This window comes from Astatotilapia calliptera, unplaced genomic scaffold, assembly GCF_900246225.1.
Source record: "Astatotilapia calliptera unplaced genomic scaffold, fAstCal1.2 U_scaffold_37, whole genome shotgun sequence".
NCBI lineage: Eukaryota > Metazoa > Chordata > Actinopteri > Cichliformes > Cichlidae > Astatotilapia > Astatotilapia calliptera.
The window spans coordinates 125277-131725 of record NW_020535775.1 but is presented as its reverse complement, the minus strand read 5'-3'; the positions used below and the strand labels follow the sequence as shown (position 1 = coordinate 131725).

General features: G+C 41.8%; 1 long non-coding RNA gene across 1 annotated transcript in view; it reads right to left on the bottom strand.

Annotated features, from left to right (window-relative positions):
• The window catches only part of LOC113018055 (uncharacterized), a 3891-nt gene extending 1750 nt beyond the window's left edge, over positions 1–2141 (bottom strand). The window contains exon 1 of the long non-coding RNA XR_003271682.1: positions 2112–2141. This is a non-coding gene — a long non-coding RNA (uncharacterized LOC113018055). The remainder of the gene's footprint in view (positions 1–2111) is intronic.
• Between the last annotated feature and the right edge of the window lie 4308 nt (positions 2142–6449).

Genomic DNA, 6449 nt, shown 5'->3' with positions numbered 1-6449 from the left:
GTCTATATGATTCTTCTTGCATCTAAACAAAGATGATTCAATTTGCTAAATGTTGATGGCTCTTCGTGCTCAGGGGTAAATGAGACGTAATATTTGCTCTTGTTTGGTTCTCCTGTACAGAACCTTGCAGTACAACAGAAACCTAAAAACATTATTTGTAGTTGTTATTCTTAGTTGTTCTGCTGCCTAAATACCACAGGGTCTGATTATGAAGTATGAGCTGCACATACTTATGACCTGCTTAAGTTCGAGGTCACAGCGTCTGTAGAGCAGCTGGAACATAATGAAGTCTACAAGGTTAAAGTTTCTTCAGTTATTGTTCTTTCTGCTGCTTGGTTTGATGGATCTGAGAGCTTTTGTTTTTATTATTGTTATTATAATTATCATAATATTTTACTCTCTAGAAGCTTTAAATAGTGTTTGTGTTTGAAAAAATTGATTTAAGAATTGAACAGAAACATCTGTCCTTCTGAAAATGGCCCAAGGCACGGAGACAAAGTCAAAGGATGCAACCTGTAACTTTCTCTTCCTTCATGTCAGGACCATCATCCATGATTTATATAAAATGCATATAGCAACAGTAGCACTTTAGTTTGGACTTATGATTTCTGTAGCTGGAAAATATTATTTGTTTAAAGACAGAAGTGACCGCATAGTTGCAACATCAAAGGGAAATATTAATTAATTAGCATCAAGTATATTTGTTGCTTAAGCGTTTGCACTATAACTTAAGTAGGATTATAACTTTAAGGAAGGAAAGATTTCAGATATTTAGTTCACTGTTTCGGTTATTTTTATATGAAATTAAACATTTACGTTGGTCAAATATGATGCTCTAAATCAATTAAAGTTTGAAAATAAATGATGTATTTTTAAATGCTGCAACCAATGTTCAAAAAAGTAACTATAATTAAAACCAGTTAAACAAAATCAAATGTTTGAATCATGCTTAACCAAATGCCAGGCTGGAGAGCTGAACCTACCCTAACCATTTTTTCTTGTTGCATCTTTAAATGCAAATCCATCCAAACTGTAGCCGAGCAAAAGAAGCTGGAAGCTGTTCTATGAATGATGTTGTTGAAGGAGCTTGGAAAGAAAAGCGTCTGGACTTCTTTAAGTTGCTTGAAGAGGGACATGGACGTCTTAACGCCCACTTACATCCTGGGACATTTGATCACAGGAAATCACATGATGGGGTGGGGCTAGATCTCACAATGGGTTCACCCAAAACCTTGGCTGATTGAGACCCACACCCGTTTTCACGGAGGAGGAGGAGTTTCACATCCTGAACATGTGACAGCCTGGTTTAAAGGGACCAAAAGTAACTGGACACCTGATTCAGTTCAGGTTTATTCATCCGCTCCAAACCACAGCAGCAGTCACCTCCAGGGAACCAGCTGATCCATGTAACTGGGGACAGACCACAGCCCAGAGCACTGGTTCATGATGTGTTTGTGGACTGTAGGTTGTTTGGATAGAGATGAGATGTACTCAGCAGTCTGTCTCTAATGTTTAATGAAGCATGAACAGGTAGAAACCTGCAGCCTGACTGCTCATCACTTTGTTACCTGTTCAAGTTCAGCAGCAGCAGCTCACTTTATCACGGTGCTGGTCTGGGGTCAGTGTTTACTCAGCTTTACGTCACTCTGGGTTCTTGGCTAGCTTAGCGTTAGCTTAGCGTTAGCATGCTGTGTGCTAGCTTAGCGTCAGAGCTCTGCAGGTGTCTCGTGTGTAAATATTAATCACAGTGACAGTAAAGGAGGTAAAGGGCTGTGACGTCATCACGTACGCTGCGTCCTCTGTGGGCTCTGAGTGAACTCAAAGTACAAACTACAAGTACACAAACACGAACGTAGCTCAGAGTGGCGGACACACTCGGCCTCGTTGGTCCAGCTGTGAGTCCGTTACCGTGAACTATGGAGCGGCAGATTTGTGCTGAACTAAGCTGCACACAGCTGATGTTAGCCAGGAAACATTACACACTGACTTTAATGGAGAGACCGGAAATACAAACACACACAGTTTGTTGTGTGAAGAAATCAAACACGAGCTGAACAAACAGTAAAGTTCCTAAAGACAAACTGTTAAAGGAGGAAACAAAGCAAACTTACAGTTTCTTCACACCAACAACAAGCTCCACTCCACACCTGGACACTAAACACGGACACACAGGTGAGCTGCTTCCTGGAAGGAGGCGGGACTCCACCTGAAACTCAGCACAGGTGGGAGGGGCTCAGCTCTGTGTGTGCTGATGTGTTAACTTTAAAAATATGCCGTCTGACTGCTCAGACTGAGTCAGAGTAAAGTTCACATGCTGACGTGTGGAGACATGAAACCTTGTTGTAGCTGCAGGTGTGAACACACTGATCCCAGATCAGCTCTGCTGTATTTGTAACATGAACATTTCTGCTGCAAAGCTTCAAATGTTCAGCATGTTTCTCTGTTTCCAGTCTATAGATCCAGTCACACTTTCTACCTTCACCTGTGCAGTAAAGACTGAGAGCAGAGCTGAAAGCAAGCGTCCAATCAGTGAGCAGCATCAACACCTGAGCTTCATTCAGACTCTGTTATTGAAGATGTTGTTGGTACAAAGTTCATCTGCTGCTCACATGAATCCATGAAAGATTTATTTCACTGAATGTTTCTTCAAAGCTCGTTTCAACCTGTTGAAGTCATGAATGAAAGTGCAGACTGAGAGTGGATCACATGATGTTTGAGGTGTGTCATGTGACATGTTCAGTATTGTCACACATGTCTAGATTGTCCCTGATATCATAACTGCTCAAACACTGATGATTATATTTGAAGAATTATTCCTGATGGCAGCAAAGTTTGAATGGAGCTCTCTGTCTGTGCTGATTTGTCGCCCTCTGGAGGTCAAAGCACAAACTGCATGATGTCACTGTAACCACCACAGAGACAGGAAGTGTTTTTATGACTGAAACACTGAAATGATGCTAACGGCTGTCGTTAGGCTCACTGACAGCAGTGCTGATGTGTTCATGTCAAACACTGGCTCAGGTCAGGCTCCTTCATCCTTCTCCAGCGTGAGGCCGCCCTCAGACCCACAGGAGCCCTGACCTTTGACCTCCTGACCCTAACCATTTTAGTCTTGTTGCATCTTTAAATGCAAATCCTGTGAAATGGTCAGGGGCGGCTCTAGAGAAATTTTCTTAGGGTGGCAAAATCAAAGCCTTTTCCCCCCAAACACATATGCAGGTGGTTACATGTGGTTAAAATGATTCAAATGCAGTAAGTATGCACGTTTTTCATATAAATATAGTCTATAACTTAATTATTGTCTGTACCCACATGATTACACACTTTAGTTACATGAAACATGTGAGTTTTGATGTTATGTACTGTACAGCCTGTATATTAAATACATATGTAGCCCAATAAGTATAAACTCCAGAAAGCTACACAACATGGGGCGCTTCATTTACAAACACAAGTCTAACTTAAGTTTCACTGTTTTTGTTAGAAAACTGTCACATTGTTGCAGCTTAAATGACACAAAATGTCAGAAATCTGCACTGTCATGAACAAACATGTAAACCTCATTTTTCATGATTTGTTGGATTCACCCTCTGAGGTCTGAAATACAACCGGACATTTGTGACTCCTTTGAGTTTACGTTTGTATTTCACCCTCAGATTGTTTCATTTTATTTTTTCCTCCTCTTGCTTTGTTTGGTATCTTTTCAGCTCAACTGAATTTAGTTGTTTTTTCACTGACATACTGCATTAGTATTACTATTACTATTAATGTAACTATTACTGATCTGAAATCACACAAAGAACCTAGAATCCTAGCAGTATTTTTTACTGTAAAAAAACCACAGACGTGTTGGGTAAATGTTTATAACTTGAAATGCAAATATAAATTGTACATTTTGTAAACAGATACAACTATTTATCTAAAAATGCAGCCAATACACCTGCTGTTTTTTCATTTTCTACAACCATTTAAAATAGCACTCACCTTCCTTCATTTCCACAGTGTAACATCCACCCACCTGTGTAAAATCAGAAATTCCCATGGTGTTGTTCAAAATGTGCTCTGGCACGATCATAAGCATCGCTTGCTACTGAAAACAAGAAGAAAGCCGGTCCTGCTATGGGCTGAACCATTTGTTAATGTGGAGGGGGGGACACTATGGAATATATCCAGTTCTAGCATTTATATTCACTGCTGACTGTAACTACGCTCAAACTGTTAAACTTATTTTAATAAACAACACTGTCTTATGCAAAACTGGGGTGGCACTTGGGGTGGCAAGGGATCATTTTAGGGTGGCACTTGCCACCCCATGCCACCCTTCTAGATCCGCCCCTGCTGATGAAGCCAACAGGTTCGCTTCATTTGCAAAAAGCAGATATGAGTTTCTGAGGCCGCAGTCTTCTGTGGCAGAAGGGGAATCAGGGGAAGCCCTGGAGGAGTCCACCACCCACCAGAAACAGGTCTGAGCTCTCACTGCAGTGGTAAAGGGGCTACACAGCCCACATGAGGCTGAGGGATGCAGCCTTCTGTCAGACTGTCACTAACACAGAGAAACACCCGTGTACACTCATACTCATGGGCACATACACCAATCAGCCTCGACCCTTTCTTCCTTTGCATTTGTGGTTTGGTGCCATAAATGCACAACATAGAAGAGCCACCTCGACGGGACAACACTCAGCGGTTCATCTGTCTCTCTTCCACAGCATGTCTTTATCCTGTCTTCCTTCTCTCACCCAAACCAATCACAGCAGATGGCCCCGCCCCTCCCTGAGCCTGGTTCTGCTGGAGGTTTCTTCCTTTTAAAAGGGAGTTTTTCCTTCCCACTGTCGCCAAAGTGCTGCTCATAGGGGGTCATATGATTGTTGGGTTTTTCTCTGTATCTATAATTGTGCGATCTACTGTACAATATAAAGCGCCTTGAGGCGACTGCTGTTGTGATTTATATAAATAAAATTGAATTGAATTAAGAAGCTCAGAAACAAAAGTGTCTGGACTTTTTTAAGTTTCTTGAAGACATTTCATCTGAGAAGCATCTTCAGTTTTACACTGTGTGCACAATTATTATGCCAGAACTATTTTTGAGGATTAATGTCATTATGGACCAAGGACAGTACTCTGGGTCTCCTGCAGAACAACTCGAGCTGTGATACCTGAATGAAGAGCCTCTGCTGCTTTAAAGAAGGAGGCTCGAGGCAGCGGTGAGGTGCAGACCAACCAGCTTTTATTCAGCAACTTTAACAGAAGGATGAGAAAAATAAAACTATACAGCACAGTGATGCTGACTGAAGCCACAGCATTAAACTAAACAAGCATCTGATCATCTTTAACAACATCTAATAAATAATGACAACTATTTAATCCTGTATTTCCTACAATAAAGCCTGTTCAGATATTTGTTGCTGATGGAAATGTAAAAGGCTCCCAGGAACCAAAGGACAAAAACAGAGGCAACAGTCACAGCTGCAAAGGATCCCCTAACACATAAACTGGTTCGAAGATATTTTCTAGCTCTGCAGAGGAGCTTGATTGCACGGACAGTAAAAAGTGGATTCAATAACAGCAGCGAGCGCTGAGTGATATAACAGTGCTGCGAGCAGCAGTGCAAAGGCTCACACAGAGACAGCAGCTACACTGTGTGTGGATGTGATCCACAGTCACAGCTGTGGGTTTCAGTCAGTGTGTCTCTAACTTCATGGTCACATTTCAAAGCCTATTTGAGCCAGAAGATGTTCAAGTAAAAGATTTATTGCTGTACTCGTCTACCAGGATAACAGGAGGTTCATAAAGCTGTGTAATACTTCAGCTTTCCATCATGGAGTAGTAGTTGTGTCCCTTTGTGTTTATTAGTGTGTTCACACGTCTACTTTAACTTCACTCTGTAATGAAAGGATTCAAATCACTGATAAATACATACATGCTGACTCTGAGTCTCAGTGAAGGAGGAAAGGATGGATGAAGGCAGCCTAGTGTGGGTCATGTGTGTCCAGCAGTCATCCAGGGCCTGGATCCATCTGTAACAGGAAGACAAAGTCCAGCCTGTAATCATCCTATCAGGCACAGCGTTTCCATCCAGCATCCTGACGACGCTAACAACCCGTCAAACGTCTCCTCTGGTCCACAGAAGTCACACTTCCTGTGTCATGTTTACCTTTTTAAGTGTGCTATTCAAGCCTGTGTGACCAACTCTGACTCTCCAGATTCCATCCTGGTCTCTGCTGCAGCTTCTTCTACACGACTGTTTTCTGTATAATAATATCTGCCTTTCCCGTCTCTGTCCCAGTGTGCCTGCCACTCGTCCTTCATCTTTACCTTCATTATACTCTTCACCTCACTTTCACTGTATTTTATAGTCAAACCTGCACGACTTCTTCTTGCTGCACCTTTTTAAACTTATCGTCCTGTTCATTGCATCAACACCGATATTCACAGGGAGCCATAAGAAA